A 22,512-nucleotide genomic window follows, 5' to 3' on the forward strand; every position below is an offset into this window, starting at 1 on the left:
GATCAAAATTGCTCCACCACTCATTTCTCTCTTTCATGTCCTACCTTCCTTCTCACTGCTGCTTCACAATTCACTCCTCTCCTCAATCCCACCTTTGCTCTCAGTTGCTCCACCACTCTGTCCTCTCCCCCATCCCATCTTCCTCCTCACAGCACCTCCACCATTCCCTCCTCTCCTTCATCCCACCTACAGTCACAGCTGCTCCACCATTCATTCCTCTTCCAATCCCATTTTCCCCTCACAGCTGCTCCACAATTCACTCCTTTCCTCCATTCCATCTTCCCCCTCACAGCTGCTCCACCATTCACTTCTCTCCCCCTCCCATCATCCCTCCTCACAACGGCCCCAGCATTCACTCCTCTCCTCCATCCCACCATCCTCCTCACAGCTGATCCACCATTTCTTCTTCTCCTATCCTCCTTCCCCCTCACAGCCCCTCCACCATTCCCTCCTCTCCAACACCCCATCTTCCCCCTCACATCTATTCCATCATTCACTCCTCTGCCTCGTCACATCTTCCCCCTCACAGCTGCTCCACCGTTCACTCCTCTCCTCTGTCTCATCTTCTCTCTCACACCTGAACAATTATTCCTTCCTCTTCTCCATCCCACCTTCCCTATCACAGCTGCTCCACCCCACATTCGTCTCCACCTCCCATCTTCCCCCTCACAGCTACTCCGTCATTCACTCCTCTTCTCCATCCCATCTTCCCCATCACAGGTCCTGTACCCCTCATTCTTCTCCCCCTCTCATATTCTCCATCACATCTGCTCCACCATTCACTCCTTTATTCCATTCCACATTCCCTATTATATCTGCTCCACCATTCCCTCCTCTCCCCCATCCCATCTTTCCCCTCAGAGCAGATCCATCATTAACTTCTTTCTGTGTCCCCCTTCCACCTTACAGCAGCTCCACCATTCATTCCTCCCCCCATCCCCATTTCCCACCTAACAACTGCTCCACCATTCACTTCTCTCCCTCCCTCCCTTCCATCTTCCCCCTCGTAGCTGCTCCACCATTCTCTCACTCCCCCATCCCATCATCCCCATCACACTGGCTCCACCATTCACTCTTCCCCGCATCACATCTTCATCTCACAGCTCCACCACCATTCCCTCCTCTCACCCGTCCCATCTTCCCCCTCACAACAGTTCCACCATTCAGTCCTCTCCCTCATGTCCCATCTTCCCCCTCACAACTGCTTCACAATTCCCTCCTCTCCTCCGTCCCATCTTCCCCCTCACAACTGCTTCACAATACTCTCCTCTCCTCCGTCCCATCTTCCCCCTCACAACTGCTTCACAATACTCTCCTCTCCTCGGTCCCATCTTCCCCCTCACAACTGCTTCACCATTCACTTTTCTCGTCCTCCCATCATCCCGCTCACAACGGCTCCAGCATTGATTCCCTCCCCCTCCCATCCTCACCCTTCAGTTGCTCCACCATTCATACCTTCCCGCTCAAAGCTTCTCCATCATTCACTCCTCTCCCTCACATCCCAGCTTCTCCCTCACATCTACGTCACCAATACCTCCACTCGCCCATCCCATCTTACCCCTCATAGCTCCTCCACCATTCTCTACTGTCCACGTCCCACCTTCCCTCTCACAGGTCCCCCACCATTCACTCCTCTCCCCCATCCCACCTTCCCCATTGCACTGGCTACACACCATTCATGCCTCCCCCAATTCCCTCTTCCACCGCACAGCTCCCCCCCACTATTCCCTCCTCCCCCGTCCCACCTTCCCTCTCACAGCTCCCCCACCATTCCCCCCTCCCCATCCCATCTTCCCCCTCACAGCTCCCCCACCATTCCCTCCTCCCCATCCCATCTTCCCCCTCACAGCTCCCCCACCATTCCCTCCTCCCCCTCACAGCTCCCCCACCATTCCCTCCTCCCCGTCCCATCTTCCCCTCCATTCCTCCTCCCCTCCCATCTCCCCTCCATTCCCTCCTCCCCTGTTCCATCCTCCCCCTCACATCTCCCCTCCATTCCTTCCTCCCTGTCCCATCTTCCCCTCACATCTCCCCACCATTCCCTCCTCCCCGTTCCATCTTCCCCTCACAGCTCCCCACCATTCCCTCCTCCCCGTCCCATCTTCCCCTCCATTCCCCACCATTCCCATCTTCCCCCTCACAGCTCCCCCTCCATTCCCTCCCCCCAGTCCCACTGTCCCTCTCACAGCTCCCCCACCCGTCACGGCTTCCCCCTCTATCCCGCTTCTCCTAATACTCGCTCCACCATCCCGCACGGCTGCCCTGAGCTGATTTACCCACTGAGAAGCGGCCGGTGGCCAGCAGGGGGCGCTGCCCGGTAGCGCTGGCGCTGGGGGACGCGCTCCCGGAGTCCGGCGCTAGCAGGTAGCGGGCAGAGAGCGCGGGGCGGGCGGGGCGGCGCCTGCTAACGCCTCCCCTGGGCTGGACGGGCTGGGAGCTGCGCGTCCCCACACAGGCTGGCAGGGCGCGGATAAATCATGCAGCCTCGGGAGTGGGCGCCGTCCGGGATGGGGAGGAATCGCTCCAGGGGGAAAGAGCCGCCGCAATGAGCTGGAGTTTCCACCCCTGGGGAGTTCCTGAACCGGGAGTCCCGCTCTGTGGATACAATGCGGTGACGCTGGGTTAGCAGGAAATAGTAAATAAAGCCAGTAAGTGTCTCTCTTTGGTTTGTTCGTTGTTAGGGGAGAAAAAGTCCTGTTCTGGATGGGGCCGAGGAGGAGAAAGCTGGGTGGGGGGGAGGGGGGGGCTGATCCTTCCCTGCTCTGGGGCCCCGCTTCCCTTGTGGTGAATGGTTCCGACACCAGAGTTAGGAGACCCCGTGAACCCCCTGCTGCCCACCCCTCTCCTCTGCCCTTCGCCCGCTCAGGGCTGGGCTGTAGGGTTAGGGTGCAGACTAGCGTGTGACGGGGAAGAAAGATAAGTTGGATCAGCAGAGCTGGTGCTGGGGTGTGAGAGCCGCCGCTTTGCCGCCGACGGGTGACTTTTTTATTCAGTCATCGTCGGATTTACTTCCAGATCGAAAAGCACCATCCCGATAAAGAAAATCAGAACAATGTTTAGATAATGTGATGTCGGACCCAGCTGGTCAGAAATTAAATAGCAAATTTGAAGGGGGGGAAAGCCCACAGTGATTTAGATTTAAAAGTATAGATTTAAGGGGCCGGTGTGTGTGTGTATAGCTCGTATTCGTTATAAGAATAAACATAGTGTTTATCTTATTTGTCAAAACATAACCTAGGATATCACGTGTATTGTGGTAGCAGCCTTCACCCCAAAGCAGTTTGCAAAACACTCATATTTAAAAAGGTTTGGAAGATACCGGTCCGAATTGAGATCTCCACTTGACTAATGATAATATTAAAATGAAAGCATGGGGCGATCTGGAGGACTCCTGCCCGTGGTGATCATGGTTTTATCAGGACATCTGTGAGGGTGGCAGTGATATACGGGGTTGGGGGGGCACCGTTTGAGAGAAGGAAAGGAGAAGTAAAGCAAAATTTGTGCAACCGAAATGTGGCTGCAATGGGAATAAATCGGATTTTTCTTGGAGATTTGGGTGGGGGGCGGTGGATTTGAGCTTTTAAAAACACATAAACACGCACAGAGCAACAGGTCTGGTTTTGCTTCGAAAGATCGACTAAAGGTGATTTGTGGTGCTTGACCTTAACCTTTCCTTTTGAGTTTGGTGGTGTTGGGGGTGGGGTGGGGGTGTTAGCCAAGAGAGGAGAGGTGTGTTAAGAACTAGGGAATGCAATTCCTCTCACCACTTTGGCAATGAGTAACTCTCCCGAAAGACAGGGCACCTAGTGGACTAAACACTGGGTGCGATCCAAAGAGGATTTATCAGTACTAAAAATAAACAAGTCCACGGATGTGTCCAATAGGCTCGTGTCCCGTTTCAACCTTTTCAGGGCCGATTTGCAGATTTTTAATTGTTATTTATTTATTTATTGTTGGGTTAAATGTCCTGTCCAAGGTGCTGAAGTTGGTTTTTCCTGACATTTTCCTGGATTTAAATGTTTTGGAGGAGTGAATTCTGGATTCTTTCTTTGTGGTTTGAAGTGAACGGTGGCAAGGAGAGGAAATTGGGATGTGTTTTGAAACACATCTATTTGATCCTTGCTTTTGGCCTGGGAAAACAAGGCAGGTGGAGATGCAGATGGAAGTGGCAGAATCCTATAAGCTTTTGGTGGCAGAGACTGTAAAAGGTCAGAGCTGCTACGGAGTGGGGATGTGCAGTCCACTTATTTTAATGGCCTGAGAGGACAGTGTAGCTGAAGATGATGGTGCTGTTTTGGGAGACACATTATTGCCAAGAAATACTAAACTAGCTGCTTCCCGGAAAGTTGGGGAGTACCAGTATTGGGATGAGATGGAAGAGAGATCTGCTGGTTTGGGAATAGTCTCTGTCTGCATAGCCTCATCAGATGGCAAGTGCAGGAGAAAGAGACCCTCAGAAATATACACTGGTTAGAAAAAATACCCAATTTCTATGGGGAAAGCAGCTCAGTGATGAAATAATTTTAATGTTGGCCTGTGGTATACATTGTGATATTTTTAGGTTTATATGTCAAAAGGTTTCAGCCTCAAGAAGTTGAGTTTACGTAATTCTCTGTACGTGATGATGCTAAGAATGTTCTTATACAAATATGACACAATTCATCATACAGTCTGTGATGTGTGTTTTTCTCTGGTTCTTAATGTTTACTCTTAGGCAGTGGTTCTCAACCAGGGGTATGTGTACCTCAGGGGGTACACAGAAGTTTTCCGGGGGATACATTAACTCATTTAGATATTTGCCTAGTTTTACAACAGGCTACATAGAAAGCACTAGCGAAGTCAGTACAAACTAAAATTTGATACAGCCAATGGCTTGTTTATACTGCTCTATATACTATACATTGAAATGTAAATGTAATATTTATATTCTAAATTATTTATTTTATAATTATATGGTAAAATGAGAAAGTAAACAATTTTTCATTAATAGTGTGCTGTGACAATTTTGTATTTTTATGTCTGATTTTGAAACTTGGGGGTACACAAGACAAATCTGATGCCTGAAAGGGGTACAGTAGTCTGGAAAGGTTGAGAGCCATTGCTCTTTGGCAATCAATAATACAACTTTGCATTTCTATAGCATCTTAAATCTGAGGATCTCAAAGCACTTTACAAACATACAGTTCAGATTCTGTCTCCCTTTTTCACATGGAGGAATATTTTTCTCCACAAGTAGCCCCACGGTTTCAGGCATGCAACAACCCTATAAGACAGGGAAGTATTATCATCCTCATTTTACAGAAGGGAAAACTGAGTTTAAGTAACTTGCCAGATGTCACAAAGGAAGTCTGTGGCATCACCAGGAATTAAAGCACACTTCAATTCCTGGGCTTTGGCCAGAAGGCTTCCTAGTTCCAAATTCTGGCTCTTTAGTTGGGAGTAAATATCTGTTTTAAGTGATGAAAACATTGTATACCTGAATTATAGCACAAACTGCCCCCTGTAATCTTGGCTTGTTTTTTTTTCCATCCAAAACTGAAACTGTGAGTGCACTTTGACCTGACAGTGTCTCTTTAGGCTTATCTTGCAAAGTTTCTAAATGAGGATGGAAATCAGGTCACATTTCTGGCTCTACAGGATTTATCTCATTTCTCTTTTTTCTAAGTAATTAGAGTCGCTAGTAATGAGCAGAAGAAAACTCTTTCAGGACTGGAATGTCCCTAACCTTTCTTGCTTTCTTCTAGTATTTGTGTCACAGAATCAACCCAGGTGATGTATTAGGTTGTCATGTGAGGTCTATTAGTACCAATGTGTAGGAACTGGTTACCTTTAGGGTTCAGCATAGCTACTGTGGTCACCGTTACAAATATGCCTATTTTTCCTTTGATAAATAGTCTTGCCTTGGTATTTTCCTCTACTTACTGCAGGGAACAAGTAGAATACTGCAGATACGGGGGTGAAATTATTTAGGGCCAGATCATGCCTAATCATATGCAGCCATGCAAGGGATTAAGATCTACTGTGTGCTGCTTCCTCACATCTTATCTTGGGTTTAGGGGGAGAGGAGTAATGGTGGGACTGTAAACCTGATAATTCATATATTGCACAAGCTTTTTAAATGTAGAAGTAACATGCAGGAAGTAATAAAATAGCACCAAGATTCTTCTTTACATTGACACATTTAGAAATTCTGTAGTCACATTGAAATTACACCCTTAAACTGCCCCTTCTTGCCTATTCTCCTCCCAATCTAAAACTGGCCAGACTTTTAAAAAATATTATAATTATTAAAAGTAACAGTAATAAGAAAACATTTCCTCTGCTGAAATATTTATATAAACTTTCAGATCAAACTGAACTTTTCCAGTTCACTCATAAGCTTCTCCAAAGGAGTTTACATTGTTAATACTAACAGTCCCTTAACTACAGCAGTGGTACACAATGCTCCCATCATGTTACATAAGTCTCCCCAAAATTTCCAGAAACATATAGTTCTAATAATACTCTAAATCCAGGTTATCATTTGAAAATTATCTACAGAATGTGCTTTAACTAACTTTGTAATTTGATGCCACATTAATATGGAACATTTTAAAAATAGTAATAAATGTTCAAACTTGGGTGCTTAAAGTTAGACACCTAATCTAATTTAGGTACCTGTGGAGTGTCTGATGTTCAGAAGTGCTTAGCACTTCAAAAGATTCTTGGAATTACCAGACTGGATGGGACCAATGGTCCATCTAGTTCAGCATGCTGTCCCTTCTACTTTCAGATATTTCAGAGGAAGGTTTAAAATGCCCCTGCAGTAGGCAGTTACAAAATAACTTACCCCTGGAGGAAGTTTCTTTCTAAACCCATTTGTTAGAGAGAGAGAGTGAGAGAGTGTTTATAATGACCCTTCAAAAATCTTGGGTTTTTTTTATTCCTAATATTTTAACTGAATATTCTTGTTATCAAGCTAAAGGTCCATTTTTTTGAGTCCTGGTGCCTAAATATGCAAAATTTCTTAACTTTTGTTTATAACACACAGTCTTGGAGTCTAGTCCTACAAGCATTCCATTTGTTGACTCAGGGATTGTAGGATCAGATCCTGAATTGGTTCTATGTAACCAGCATAATAACATACATTAGAAAAAGACCATTTCTGCAACTTTCACTGGATGAAATTCACCTTTTCCCAGAGGGTCAGCACAAGTCCTTTGCACCACTTAAATCCTCAGAATAGGTCCTGTGCTGTAATTTCCCTCACAATGAGTAATAAATTCCTATAAAATATCAACCTGTTTAAAACAATCTTTGTGAGTTACTAGCATGTAAACAAGTTTAAAGTTTATATATGGAAATATATGGGAAAGATTTAAGATTATTAGTTGAAAAAGTGGTAGGATTAGAAATGTTAGATTAATACTTCCCATGTTGAAATCAAGCCTTGCAAATCTTGTTCACTTGGTGGAGTTGTGGTAACAGTTATTAAGGAAAAATAATTTATTCCAGTTTTACTAGAAATCAGCTTTAGAACGCATCATTTAAGTATCATAATGTGGTGAGGATTCGGCCGTTTAGAGTACTCGAAGGTCTGATATTTTAGAGGTGGTTACATAATGTACAATTAAAAAATCACACTACAGCCTCTTTAAAATACCTGCCTTATTATAACAGGATAATTATGCTGGTTTTAATGGCGCTGGGTGCTTAGGGTAAGGCAACTTTATGTACCAAAAGTACATTACTTTCACTGATATTGGCAGCGAGAGTGTTTATGAGGACTTCATAAAAGATGTAGTGTAGTGTGTATAAGTTTTAAAATACTTTGTACGTTTCAAATAACAGTGTCCTCCCCCTCACCAAATAGGGAGTTCTCCTGGTCCCTGTTATAGTCCCAAAGCTCGCCACGTTTGTGTCTTCACCCCAATTCCCATCCCTGCTATGGTTCTCATGTTACAGAGATTGTCTTGCCCTTCTGGCAGAGGATAGCTGGATGCAAGTACTCCCCATATTAGTATAGAGATTGCTACAGAATGATGCAGAGGCTCTCTCTGCCTCCTAGTGGCTAAGCATACAGCTTCTGCTACATTCTCAGCCCCAGAGTGAAGAGCTGATTTTGAGTTTCAAACATGGTAGAGCAATGCACTACTCTGATGCTGCTGGATTGGCTTGTAGGGTTGACGGTAAGATCTGCTAGAATTGGTGCATGTAATATTTTGCTAATACAAGGATATGGAAAGGACTACAAGTATCTTAAGGATTTTTCTTTCCCTTCAACAGTATTTCACTTTGAAAGGTCTAATCTCCAATTAATGCATATATGTAATTCTTATTCATATGAATATGGGAGTTACTGTATGCATGTGTACTGATGGGAAAATAACCCCTTAAATGTTGTAATATACCATACAGTTACCAGTGATGAAGGCTGTTCTTCACAAGCCAAAGCTTTAAATTCTTATGCAGTTTTTGTTCCCAAAACCGATGGGCAAATTCTCAAAACTGATGGTCAAATTTTGCTCCTTGTTCCACTGGTGTAAATACAGACTAACTCCTTTGACTTCAGTGAAACTAAACTGGATTTACATTAGTGTAACTGAAAACAGAATTTACCCTAAAGGCCTCCAGTTTTGGCTCTAGGTGACAGTTTGTGTAGTAGTGTCAACATATGTCCAGTTATATTCCCTGTCTCAAATAATTCATTATTCTGTAAAAGTTTCCAAGAAAGCTGTGTATTTAAAACACTTCCAGAAAAATTATCTACAAGAATCTTTAGAGGTTAATTTTAGAAAATAATGTTATCCCTTCTGCTGAAACTAGATATAATTTGAAAGATAATGTACTGAGATTAAAATATAGCATGTAATTATATATTGCACATGAAGAGCTTTCCTGATTTTTTGTGGGTTTAGATTTTTTTCAAACTTTCTCAACAGACAGCCTGTTAAAGAGAGAAGAGTAAATAATGTTATGAAACCGCTCATCTTAATTTAAAAAAGAAATCACCACAGCAAACTGAGAGAAAGGAAGAGAGAACTAAAAAAATCTCTCTCTCTCTTTTTCATACCCCTTCTTTAGGCACTACTATAATACAAATAAATATTTTAGGTTTTTCTGTAGAGCCAACAACTCTACAATACGAGAGCCTGACCCAAAGCACGTTGTAGAAAGTGGAAAGACGCCTATTTATGTCAGTGGGCTTTGGGTCAGAACCTAAGTGCTGCATAGGAAAATTAGAGGTGTATAGAGAGATTTATGGTGGAGTCTCTGGAGTTTTGTGTTTTTCCTTCCCATAGTTAGAAGAAGCTATGCTTGGGGTATATAATTTAATTTTATATGCAGTACATATAAGCTTTAAAGCACAAAGAGACCTTTTAAACAACCAAATGGCATCCAAACAAGTTATTGGGAATGAATACTGCTAAATATTGTTACATACTGGAGTACCAAAGATCTCTCTGACTCTTTTGGTGGATTGTAAAACATGGTTATGAAAATGTAACCATAAGTGGAACTGATAAATGCAATGTTTATTTCCCTTCCACTGTTCATTTGGTGCACTATTAAATACCCTAATCAGTACACAAGTATTGTTCTGTTTACTGAAAGAAGCATTTACGTTTCACAATACATTTCATATCTCTTTGTTGTCCCAAAGGATGCTAAGTTAATAGCTCTCGACCCATTTGCTGTGACCTAAACAGAGCCATAATCTTCCTGCAATGCTCTGATTTACTGGATTACTTCCAACGATTTCTCCTCAGATTCCAGAAACATGCCCCAAAGCACTGTGATTTACTATGCTGCCTCCTTTGAAGTGACCTGGGGAGTGGCAAAGAAGTAATTCTGTGGTCCTGCTGCAGATAGCATGAGCGGCTGAATGTGAGATTTTGTCTGAAAAGTTTGAAAGATCTTGTTGAAGAAATCAGTTGTGGTTTTATTTTATTAGTGAGCTAAAGTGACCTTCAAAAAGTGAAACCAAGGCTTTTAGGTGTGTCTCTGGTGCCTCACACCATGGCAAATCTGGAGCACTTTTCCTGCAGTCAGTGGAGCTGACTGTAAAAACCTGGTGGTGTAAGGGTGGAGTAAGTGAGATCAGACTCAGCCCCTGAGTGAGGCTGTATGTATAAACTAAAATCACCATGAAAAGTTAACACCAGCAAGTCACGGCACTTAAAACACATCCAGTAGCTTCATAATAAAGGGTTCCAAAACTATTGTAAGTGCTTGACCCAAAGCCCAGTGGAGTCAATAGAAAGATTCTTATTGACTTCAGTGGATCAGGCTCTCCATTTCTGAAACCTCATTCCCCCTCCTGAGATTTTCAGAAGTTTTTGTTTGGGTATTTTTAGATAAATTATGTCAAGTGTTGTTGTTTATTGGGTCATTTACTTTAGTTAAAGAAGGAAATAAACTGGTAATATTGAAACATGGTAGTTGTACTTTGCTATGTACTTAATCACTCATCAGTCAAACACTGCAATGTCATTTTTTTATAGCCCTGATGCCTAGCCAATGAATGCTTAACCAGCATACTGTAATAATACCAGCAGGTAACGGCACATATAGACCAGATAGAGCTAATCACATTGTTTAAAGCGGACGGAGATAAAATCCTAGGTGTTAAGCGTGCTGCTTTCAAAGGTTAACTGCATTTTAAAACACTTTTAAAAAGTTAAATCATAAGGACTCGGGCCTGATCCAAAGCCCTTTTTAGTCAATGAAAATACTCCCGTTAACTTCACTGGGCTTTGGATCAGAGCTTTACTTTGTTAATTTATTAGTAGTAGTACAGTAGTTTATGAATATTTGCATTGCATCAGTGCCTAGGAGCCCCAGACATGAACCAGGACTCCTCAGGGCTAGGCGTTGTACAAACACAGACAAAAAGACAGGCCCTGCCCCAAAGAGTTTATAGTCTGATAGTCCGATAGTAGTGGGCCAAATTCTGAGTTTTTATTCAAACAAAACTGTTGACTTCAGGTTGTGTTTGCCTGTGTAAGGACTGAATAAAAGCAGTTTTGGAAGGTGCTTGTCCAGTAACATCTACCTAGGGACAGAAAACTCCATGAGGTACCCGCTTTGTACTCTGGCTTGAGGTGGGGATTGGCCTCTTGAAGAACAAAGCAAATATCTTCACCCACCAGACCCACACACGAATCTTGGAGTGTCCATGGGGAGCAGAGGGCAGCTGTGGGCTTTATGTGGCTCTCCCTCATTTCTCTTGGAGCCAAATGTTTGGACGGCTCTGGGAGCTGCTGCACCATAGATTCCCTTCCTGAAGGAACCCTAATGCAAAGTTGAGAGGTATGGGAAAAGCAAAAGAGGCCCAGGATAGCCTGGAACTTTCTCTGGGGACTCTGTGTGTGGCTGGTGGTGGTAGTAGTGGTGGTGGTGGTGGGTGGGGGGCAATGTGTGTTCTCTCTCTCAACCCTGCCAATAGTTGGTCATCGCCCAATATGTCCCACCTGCTGCATGTCCCTGGCTTACACAGTTCTTCCCCCCATACCTATCCCCAGCTGATCACCAGTCCCAGAATTTGGGGGCTACAAATATGGTTTAAAACACCGTTTGCCATTCCCTACTTCGATCCTGCATTGAATGCATCAGAAACTGTCTGTGTTTGGATATATGGCTTGTTACGAAGTGACTGTATTTACGTATTGTGTGTTTAAAATTGTGTGCTTCAAATATTAATAATATAAGAAAACAGGTAGAAATGAACTGGGTAATGGATCTGACAATACAGAGTTTAGTTATGACTGACACAGCTGCACATCCCCTATGTTGCTGGAAATTGACATCTGTAGTTTGGAATTCCAGTAGACAGGCCCTACTGTGGGTTGTCCCCCTGGCACAAAGTTGCCTTAAACCTGGAGAATCCAACTCTCTGAAGATTGCCCATGTGTAAGAGGTTATTGGGGGCGGGGGAAGATAGATCCACACAGCTGCTTCTGCACCACCCCTTCTCCTGCCCACCAGTGCAAGTGGAATAGACAAGGAAAAATGGAGTGTGTTTGGGGGATCCCTGGACCCTGGTATTTTGCAGCTGCCAGAAAGATTTCTGGGAGCTGTTAGCACCTGGCATAGATTAGCACAGCCTGTTCTGCAGACTGGCCTGGTGCCAGGGCAGCCTCATCATTGAGTGAGCAGCTAGGTGGCTTTGGGCCCCTCCTCCTCAGCTGTGAGTCTGGTCCTTATTTTCTGTCACTATATAAATCTAGTCTATCCCTTGCAGTAGTCAGATCAGAAATCTCGCTTGTAATTTAAAACCTTATTTTCATACACATTTCACAGTTTATTCCTGGTGAGAAGCAATTCTGACCTTGTGAACTTTCAGGCTGCCAGGCTGCATGAAATGGATGCAATGAACTTTTAAAGTTAAGAGCATCCTATCAGCAGGGGGGAGGAGTATCTATGTGTGATGGCCATCATCTTGATTGACAACCAGACTGAACTGGGCGCCTTCAGAGCTGAAAGCTTGAGCTAAACAACCAAGGCTCTGTAGCTGTGGGGGTGGGGGGTGTACAAGACACAGTCTCTGTGAACCAGGCACAAGAGAGAGGATATGTAACAACGGCTGGCCAGGGCAGAGGAATGGAGTGGTGTGCACATGTGCTGATAATATTTAAAAAAAGCAGCCCAATGCCCTTTGTTTATTGTGAGTTGCTGAGCTAAGAAGCTTTATCTCTGTTGCAGCTGTGATTCTGAAGGGCTGATTGTTTATCAGGATCAGGAAGAAATATTTTAAAATGTTGTTATCTTTAGGCTTGGTTCAGTGTTAGGCCTATTGACTCTGACAGTTCCCCCAGGAACATTTTTGGAGGACATTTCCATTTCAATGGGCGAGTCCCCCTTTAGTGAGATGATGATATACTGTATCCCTTTAGCTGCATTCCTATTGTAAAGCTTCATTTCATCCCCTCACCCCCTCCTTTACCGTGTCTGATAATGACTTTTTAAATTAGTCATCACATGGGGTGTGAACTTCTAGAACTGAGTGCACAGCCCAAGGAAGCAGACTCTGCTCTCAGCCACATGTATGTAGACAGAGACCCCCTTTGCCCCAGCCAATGCCAAACTCTGCAGCTGCTACTGTGGGCCGGGGGCTGCTGTTCCCTCACTACGTGTATCTGCACAGATTGCAAATCCACCATGTACTCGCTTCTTATGCAATCATAGGGAATGGCTCCATGGTACATATAGTCCAGTACCCCTGCCTGGCCTCTCCACAGCAGTCTCACCACATGTTCCTTCTTCTGTAGTAGCCACAGTGGCATGGGGGGAGCATTACCTCTATCATTTAGATTCATTAAGTCCTTTGTTCCCACGTAGTTCAATGTTAAATGGTGGCATCAATACACCTCTTCATTTGTTGACTTTTGAAATATTTTTTCTCCCTCCCTGCACTGTCTCTCATGTCCTTGTTTGATATGCAGAGCTGAATTTGAGAGCTGTTCATCTTCAGTTCAGTTCCAAACCAGTTCTGTGAAGTAGGTAACAGAATCACTCTGTTACATGAGCACCAGGACTTGCATTATAGGCCTTAGACCGGCCATGTGAGCTACACGGCTGATCAGTTCATTTTATAAGTCGGGGATGGGGGTCAATCGTGCTACTTTTACAAGTTACCCCTTGTGGGATAGTCATGGAGTGACACTGGCTTTAGTTTCAGGGCCTCAGCAAGTTTTCCTTCTCAAATGATGCTTCAAGGCAGCTCTGTTGATTGCAGCAGGGAGTGTAGTAATCAGTGAACCTCTGAAAATCTGGTGGGTCCATTCAAATAAGCATCTGAAGTTTAGCTGCCTTTTTGGCCTAGAAATCATGCTAGAAATTGCATGAGTTCAGGTATTCTTAAAAGAGTTGCATTACTCCCTGATTCTAGCCAGGGCAGCTTTTCTCATCTCAGTATATTTTGGTACTTCTGGTCCTGAATAAAACCAGGAAGAATGGAAAAATAAGAAAGTAAAGGGCAGAAGTGTTATCAAACCCTACCAGCAGGGGTGGCTGTAGGCATTTTGTCGCCCCAAGCACAGCAGGCAGGCTGCCTTCGGCGGTTTGCCTGTGGAGGGTCCGCCGGTCCCGCGGCTTCGGCGGACCTCCCGCAGGCATGCCTGCAGGAGGTCCTCTGAAGCCGCGGGACCGGCGGACCCTCCACAGGCATGCCTGCGGGAGGTCCACCGAAGTCGCGGGACCAGCGGACCCTCTGCAGGCAAGCCGCCAAAGGCAAGCCCCCGCGGCTTGCCGCTCCAAGTACGCACTTGGCGTGCTGGGGCCTGGAGCCGCCCCTGCCTACCAGACACCAGGGTGGGATTAACTCCCACTTTAGGCACCTAAATCCAACATTTAGGTACACTGGCATTCACAAATGCACCTAAGTTTCCACTGTTACACCCACCGAGATGCCTACATTTCAGCATCTGGCCATGCACAATGCCACCTCAATCCTGACACCACTCACCACCTAGCTCACACCTCAGCCCCAGTAGCAAGTCAGACTTTCCCTCAATTATCTTGTCTTCAGGGCGTCATCTGGCAGACATGCTCATAACATGCCTTAACTTGCACAAAAGATGGTGTGACATTTTCTGGGGGGCCCCTTATTGTGAGGCACCTTCCTACCTCCGGCCCTTAGCATGAGAAAGCCTTGTCTGTACTCTCCCAGCTAAAGGCAGCACAAGCACTGCTCTCTCAGTCTACACAGGCTCTGCTGTCCCTCTCCAGGCTAGTGATAGGCATACACCAACCTCTGCGCATCTGCCTGCAATATCCAGCTCTTGATCCAGCAGACACTCCCAGAATTCTCAGATCCTCTACTCCCAAAGAAACAGGACCCCACAGCTTGCCAGTTCCACTGCAGAACACAGCTCTGCTTAACACACAGCACTTAGATTTGTTTATAGAGAAAGCAAGTATACGTTTATGTAACAAAGAACAGATATTCAAGTAACAGCAAGCAGAAATATTGGAAACAAAGGGTTACGTATACAATAGAACCATCCCATGCATTCTAGAGCCTAAAGATAACTAGAGCAAAAGCTCACCCCAAATCCTTCTGGCATACTACAGCCAGGGCTGGCTCCAGGCACCAGCTTAGCAAGCAGGTGCTTGGGGCGGCTAAGGGAAGGGGTGGCATGTCGGGCTCTTCGGTGGCAATTCGGCGGCGGGTCCCTCGGTCCCTCTCGGAGGGAAGGACCTGCCACCGAATTGCCGCCGAAGAAGAAAGCGGCGCGGTGGAGCTGCTGCTGATCACGATCACGGCATTTTTTTTTTCACCACTTGGGGTGGCAAAAACCCTGGAGCCGGCCCTGACTACAGCCAGCTTGCTGTGATCTTCTGTTCCCGAGACAAATCACACTGCCGTCTTGCCTTCACAGTGGAAGATGCAGAGCATGCCTTTGTCCATACAGCTACAGTCCAGAAATCCATTGTCTTCACTTGCAAACAGGACAACCCCTGCTGCTTGTGTTTTGCTATCTAGAATCTCCCCTGGAGACTTTGCAATCCCTTGATAAGCATTTTGTTCAGACTATAAATAGACGTTCATTGTGAAGTATACAATACTCCATTACATGTAGCCAGACAGATAGATAAACTGCTCTTGCCTGAAAGAAACCTGTTTCTCAACTTTGACGTGACCAGCCCCAAGTCACAGACCTGAAGAACATAATTTTCACTCTATATACATAATTCCTTACACATTATCAGTACATACATTTCACAGTGATTATGAGCACCAAGTAACTGTAGGGATCTTACATGAGGCTCTTTGGTGAACTAGTATGCATGGATCCCTGTAACCTGTATGCCCTCTGCCAGCTGGCTCCAAGAGGTCCCTGATTCACAGCTGGGGGGGCCTTCTAGCCCAGTGATTAGAGCCTTTATCCAGGATGTGGTACCCACCTCTGCCTAATAGGGAATAGGGATTTGACCTTAGATCCCCCACCGCACAGGAGTGGACCCTAACCACAGGGATATGGAGTATTCTGGAGCAGGCTTTTTTCAGTGACCCCTGCTGAAGCAATTTTGTATATAAATATTTAAATATTCCTTGGGCCAGAAAAAGAGTGATAATGGCTCTATAGCCCAGTGGCTAGTGCACTCACCTGAGAAGTGGGTGACCCAGCTTCCAGTCCCCTTGCTCCAGTATTTAATTATCTATATACAGTGGAGCAGCTTCAGCAGGAGAGATTGACACTATCCCATAGCCCAGTGGTTACCACCCTCACCTTAGAGGTGGGAGGCTCAAGTCCTTGCTATACATCAGGCAGGGGATCTGGCTGCCTCCCACAGCCTGAGTGAGTGCTCTAACCATTGGGCTAAAGATTATGAGAGGGGATTCTCCTCTTCAGTTTTTTTGCAATAAAGCACTAACCTGGCTTACGCACCTAACTCCAGGAGCAAAGCACCTCCCTCCATTCCAGACTTAAGTGCCTAAGTTCCCTTGGCTTTACCCTTCTCCCTAGAACTTACTATTGGCAAGCTTTAATAGCTCTGAATGCTGGCTTTTGTGACTCCCATTCTCAGGCGCTTAACTCTTCCCATACTTTGTATAGGAATCCTGGGTGCCTAATTCAAGGTTGTGAATTCCCATAGGTAGCAAAGCACCTAAGTCTCCCTCGTGAATCGCATCCAAAGAGCCTGATTTTGATATCACTTGCACCTGTGTAAATCAGCATAACTCAATTGAAGTCAGTGTTTATGGTAATAGGTGGCAGTACAAAACACCTAAAATAGAGTGGAGTTACACCAGGGTGAGTCATATCAGACTCAGTGCTTTGGGGTGTACCTGGCTATGTAATTAGATAAAGAGCAACAAAGAAGGATGTTCCTAGAATACCTTTGCATCTTAGAAGTTTAGTTCCAGCTTAGTTTGAATTTTGGGAAAAGGTTCAGGAGTTTGCTTATTTTATCTGAAACACTTTTGTTAATTTCTAAGGAGAGGCAAATAAATATCACTCTACTGGAAACAGAGAACCAAAGGGAAAAACTATAAAAGGTATTTCTGGCTGTTAGCAGGGAATAGTTGCTAGTAACTAGGCTCCATGAAGTAAGCTACAAGGGGAGGATGTTCCCTAGTGGCATTATCTCCCATTGATGGCAATGCCCCAGATCCTCAGATGTTATAATTCAGCATAGCTACATGGACATCAGTGGAACTACACTTATTGACAGCAGCTGAAGCTCTAACACAGTTAGTTACATGTTGATGAAACAAATCCTACAACAGTGGTTCTCAGCCAGGGGTCAGAGGCCCCCTGGGGGGCCATGAGCAGGTTTCAGGGGGGCCACCAAGCAGGGCCAGCATTAGACTTGCCGAGGCCCAGGGCAGAAAGCCAAAGCCCTTCTGCATGGGGTTGAAGTACAGGCCCTGAGCCCCGCCACCCGGGACTGAAGCCGAAGCCTGAGAAATGTAGCCTCATGGGGGGCCCTGTGGCATGAGGCCACAGACAACTACCCTGCTTGCTAACACCTAACGCCGGCCCTGGCTTTTATATGCAGAAAACCAGTTATTGTAGCACAGGGAGGCTGTGGAGTTTTTATAGCATGTTGGGGGAGGAGGGGGGCTCAGAAAGAAAAAGATTGAGAACCCCTGTCCTGGAATACTCAAGGAACTGACTGAGGAGATATCTGAGCCATTAGCGATTATCTTTGAAAAGTCATGGAAGACAGGAGAGATTCCAGAGGACTGGAACATAGCAGATATAATGCCAATCTATTAAAAGGGAAATAAGGACAACTTGGGGAATTACCGACCAATTAGTGTAACTTCAGTACCAGGAAAGATAATGGAGCAAATAATTAAGCAATCAGTTTGCAGACACTTAGAAGATAAAAAGGTGATAAGTAACAGTCAGCATGAACAAATTGTGTCAAACCAAATTAATAGCTTTTTTTTGACAGTCACAAGCCTTGTTTCTGGGGGGAAGTGGTAGATGTGGTATATCATGACTTTAGTAAGGCTTTTGATACTGTCTCTCATTACCTTCTCATAAACAAACTAGGGAAATACAACCTAGATGGAGCTACTATAAGGTGGGTGCATAACTGGTTGGAAAATCGTTCCCAGAGGGTAATCATCAGTGGTTCACAGTCATGCTGGAAGGGCATAACGAGTGGAGTCCCACAGGAATCAGTTCTGGGTCCAGTTCTGTTTAATATCTTCATCAGTGATTTAGATAATGGCATAGAGGGTACACTTATAAAGTTTGCGGACGATACCAAGCTATGATTCTATGATTCCGTGTTTGCATTGGAAGAAAAATGTACTCTGAACACTGATGGCACGTCAGTGGATACATTTGATGTTTTTATAGTACTCCAAATTAAGACGCAGTCCTGTGAAGAGCTGAGAGCTTTCAGTTGCCATTCACTTCAGTTGGAGTTGAAGAGAATCAGGATTCAATCCTGCAATGTACTGAGTGGGAAATCCTGCCTCTCATGAAGTCAAAGGGAGTTTTACCATTGACTCCAATAGAGCCAGGATTTCACCCTGAGTGATCCTGTGAAGTTAGCACCATCAACTCCCACAGGTTTTAATCAAGGGAAGCTGAAAACACTTATCATCTTGCAGGAGCATTCAGTACAAAACAGGATTGGGCCCTCATCACCTCACAGCTTTGGGTCCATAGTATTCCATATTGTACTTCAAGTTTTCCTTTAAAATGGCAACATCTGGGTAAGTTAGACTGGATTTCATATTCATGCTTTTACGTTTTCCCCACTGCAGTATTTCTTTGCAGTGCACTTCTGTAATGGTAAATGTGAAAGTCACTGATTATGAAGACAGACTTTTTTATAGCAATGTCATGATTTGTTGTGCTTTCTATCGATCTTAGCGTTTCCTACTGCACCTGTCATCATCGTATGCCACACCGTATGTCAATAAGTGACATTACTTACATAATTTTCTCTACTACAGCGAAGCATTATAACACGTGCTATAATATAGTCAATAACTTTTCTAAAAAGCAAGTTGGCTGTATCGATCAGTGTTCTTTGCTGTGGTTAGTAAACAGCATGCTAAAAATAAAAAATATATAATCAAGATCAATGTCTAATTGATTTTAAGTTGTCATGTCCAGTTGAAAAACAGAACCAGTGCTTTCTGGGATGTTACTAATGTTCTGGAGCTTTATAAAGCTCAAAAGTAAATGGCCACATTAATAGCAAGGTCTGAGATCTGTTGTTTTTGGCTTTGTACAGAATTTTAGGCACTTAAAAGTCAGAAAAAGTTCAAGTGTTCATTAAATACTTATGAGAATGTGCAATGTCAGTGAAATTCCTGTAAAAATACTTTCCTGTGAGATGTGCTGCCTGGGAATGGTGGTTTCTTGAATCAGAAGATGCAGGGTGATCCAGTGATTGTTCAGAAAAAGAATGCTGCATAATTCTCAGATCAGCTTTATAGTGACAACAATTTAAAATAAATACAAAATGGATGAACTCTCATGAGATCTGATCTTGCAAAATAGCCACTAACTTGGGTTCAACTCTCAATTGCATCACAATTCCTTTCTGTTTTGGCTCTGGTCTGGAACCAAAACCATGAAGGGCAGGAATGGACGTTGGGGTTCAGAACTGTACCCTCATGTCTCGAAGAGGTGTGGGTTCAAGATTCCAGTTTTGACCCATCTCTGTTTGTAGTCAGAGTCACTGGTGTCACTGTAGTACCTAGAGGGCAGTCCTCAGGGCCGGGGAAATTGCCTGAAAGTTTGAGGTTGGGCAAGTACCCTCTCTCTCTCCTCTCTCCTCTGTTTAAGCTAGCTCCTAGTCTCTCTCTTTTCTGCTTTTGCTGCTACTAATGTTTGTCAAATTGTTTTAAAAAATGGAGGTGTGCATATTTAAAAAAAAAAAAAAAATGGAGGACAATATAACTGTGCCAGTTTGATTTTACCCTGTGGGCCATGATCTCTCTTCCTCTGTGCATCTGCCATGCTCCTCTGTCTCTCAGTCTAGTCAGCCTCTCTCTGATGGGAAAGAGGTTCTAGATCTAGCTACTTAAGGAACTTTGTTGAAAGGTTTTTTTCTTTTTTTTGTTTTTTCTTCTTTTTTATTTTTCATGTTTACACATTTTTCATTTTTTTATTTCAGTCTTTTTTTTTTTAATTTTATACATATCACAGTCTCTCTCTCTCTCTCTCTCCTCTCTCTCTCTCTCTCTCTCCTCTCTCTCTCTTCATATACTCTTTTTTTCTACTTCTGGCTCTTCTCATGAGGCCAGTGAGAGGGGGGCTACAGAGAGAGGTCCCCTAGAGCTGCCTTGGTGTGTGGGGTGTGGGGTGGAGGAGGGGTGGGGGAGGAGTGGGAGAGCTGGAGATTGCTGGTGTGAGCTGCTGTGTGCTGTGCCTCATTGCTGCAGTTTATTCCTCCCACTGCATTATGGCTCACTTGTGGGGTGGCTGGGGGGTTGCTTGGATAGGCTTTGGAGTTGAGAGAGAGTAGTCTGTGTGTACAGTAGCCCTCCTCAACTCTCAAAAGCCAGCTAAGCCCCCCCCCCCCTACCCAAGTGTGCTCCCATCCAGCCCCCATCCATCCTTCCCTTCCTCCCAGCTGTGTACACCTGTGTATGGTCCTGTCCTGTCTGGCACTGGCTGTCATGGGAGGGAATGGGGGAATGGGCAATGGTCCCTGCCCCATTTGCTTCATTTGGGGGGGGGCACAGGGGGCAGCAGAGCCAGGTCAGTGTGTAACACTGACACACCCTACTCATCGGGACTGAACCTGGGACTTCTGGAGCTTAGTGCCTGAGCCTCTCCCACATGACCTAACAGCCATATGGCTGTTAGCTAAGGCTGTAGAGCAGGTTCATTAATCTCTCTCTAAGTGGTATTGGTGCCACTAGATGGGACAGAACACCGTGCCCAGAAGGTGTGTGAGTTACAGCAGCAGCTGAGACCACCCAACTACTGCAGTGACAGGCCTGCAGGGAGTTGAAAGCAGCGCCCTGTATGTACTGGCCCCCCTGCTGGACAGAGTCCTTTCCTGACCCAGATCCACTTGGGTTGTAAGGTGGTGTGGGCAAGAACCATCTTGTTTGAACCTTTTGCTTGTGGTCTGTTCCCTAGGTTTCATGACTGGTCTCCTCTAGGTGCTAAATAATTAAAATAAAAAAAAAAACCAAATGTTTGATTTTGATTGTTTTTTTTTTTTTTTGACTGCCAAAGAAGAAAAGTTTGTAGTTTTGAAAGCAATTTGTTTTGTTTTGTTTTTAATACAACACACACACAACACATGGGGTGTTCTTTTCATTCAGTCAGCATTGAATTTATCTTCCTCAGTCAGGTCAGTCTGTCCTCCAGGTCCTCCTCTCCTTCCCCTTCCTGGCATGTGGCCTTCCCGTGATTTCATTTTGTTTTTTTTTTGCTCTGCCCTGTCTGAGTGGTAGGAATCTGTGCCACACAGGCAGCATGAACTCTTTGTGGCTGCTACTGTGGGCTTTTGGCTACAGCAACCCCTGCAGGTGTTGTGCCCATTGCCATACAGAGGGGAATGGTGGCTGGATTAACATAGCCACAAATTCACTGACTCTGTTCCTCCCCAGCTTTGCTTCATATACCAGAACAATCTTGTATACTAGGGGCAAGGACTTCCCATGGAGCTTCAATGTGTGCAAAAGGTCTGGATCCATTTAATATTTTTGTTGTTTGTATTTTGGTATCGCATAAGACCCCCAGTCATGGACCTCATTGTGCTAGGCTCTGTACAAATACAACAAAAAGCAGGTCTCTGCCCCAAAGAGCTTACATGTACTGTATCTTAAAAATTAACCAGCTCTTTTTTTGTAAGAGTGCAGGGAAAGAGCTGCCAGCAAAGGCCATTTGCAGGGCACAACAAGTTTCACAGGTTGTACAAAACTCAGGAACTATATACACCTCCTGCTACACCTTGGGTTCCATCCACTAGCACATTATCTAGTAACTGTTTACATATGCACAGATATAGGACACTCCTGTACCACCTTTGGCACCATTAACCTAAATTACAGTAGCACCCAAGGGTTCCACTCAGGGTCAAGGGCAGACAGTTCCTGCCCCAAAGAGCTCACTATCTCAATTTTAAAAAATGCCAAGGGTGGGAAGAGATGGGTAAAGAGATCAGAGCAATAGTGGGCATGTGGGTGGAGCTTTTAAGATTTATTTTTGTAATCATTTCATTTGTTCTGTCAGTTATCATATGTACTTAACATTAGTATCTGAGCACCTCACTGCCTGGGAGGAAATGAAGAGCTACTATCACCATTTTTACAGATGGGGAACTCAGGGCACAGGGAGGCTAAGTGACTTGCCCAGCATCACACAGTAAGTCTGTAGCAGAGCAGAGACATAAAGTGAGTTCTCCCAAGTCTTAGGCTAGCGCCCTAACCACTGGAGAATCCTTCCTTACTAATGGGGCAGGGAGAGTTGCCGGAATGGGGGGTGGTGAGTAAATAAGAACAAGGGAGTGGGGGAAAGGAGCAGGAGCTGGTGAGAGGAGGGCTGGGGAATGAGGCTAGCAGTGGGGAGACTGAGGAAGAGGGCCAGGAGG

The 22,512-nt window shown here is 44.9% G+C and overlaps 1 protein-coding gene and 1 long non-coding RNA gene across 4 annotated transcripts in view; one reads left to right on the forward strand and one right to left on the reverse strand.

Moving 5' to 3' along the window:
* LOC120396918 overlaps positions 1-2,370 on the reverse strand; it is a 49,045-nt gene extending 46,675 nt beyond the window's left edge. For 2 of the 3 annotated variants that reach the window (XR_005593534.1, XR_005593533.1), the window contains exon 1: positions 1,559-1,612. This is a non-coding gene — a long non-coding RNA (uncharacterized LOC120396918). Of the gene's footprint in view, positions 1-1,558; positions 1,613-2,276 lie in introns of those variants that run through there. The other variant, XR_005593535.1, reaches the window with a different exon arrangement.
* A 133-nt stretch (positions 2,371-2,503) lies between these two features.
* LOC120397007 (sodium channel protein type 5 subunit alpha-like) overlaps positions 2,504-22,512 on the forward strand; it is a 325,327-nt gene continuing 305,318 nt past the window's right edge. Inside the window, exon 1 of the mRNA XM_039522350.1 lies at positions 2,504-2,648. The gene's annotated coding sequence lies outside the window, so the exon portion shown is untranslated. The remainder of the gene's footprint in view (positions 2,649-22,512) is intronic.

This window comes from Mauremys reevesii, linkage group 2, assembly GCF_016161935.1.
Source record: "Mauremys reevesii isolate NIE-2019 linkage group 2, ASM1616193v1, whole genome shotgun sequence".
NCBI lineage: Eukaryota > Metazoa > Chordata > Testudines > Geoemydidae > Mauremys > Mauremys reevesii.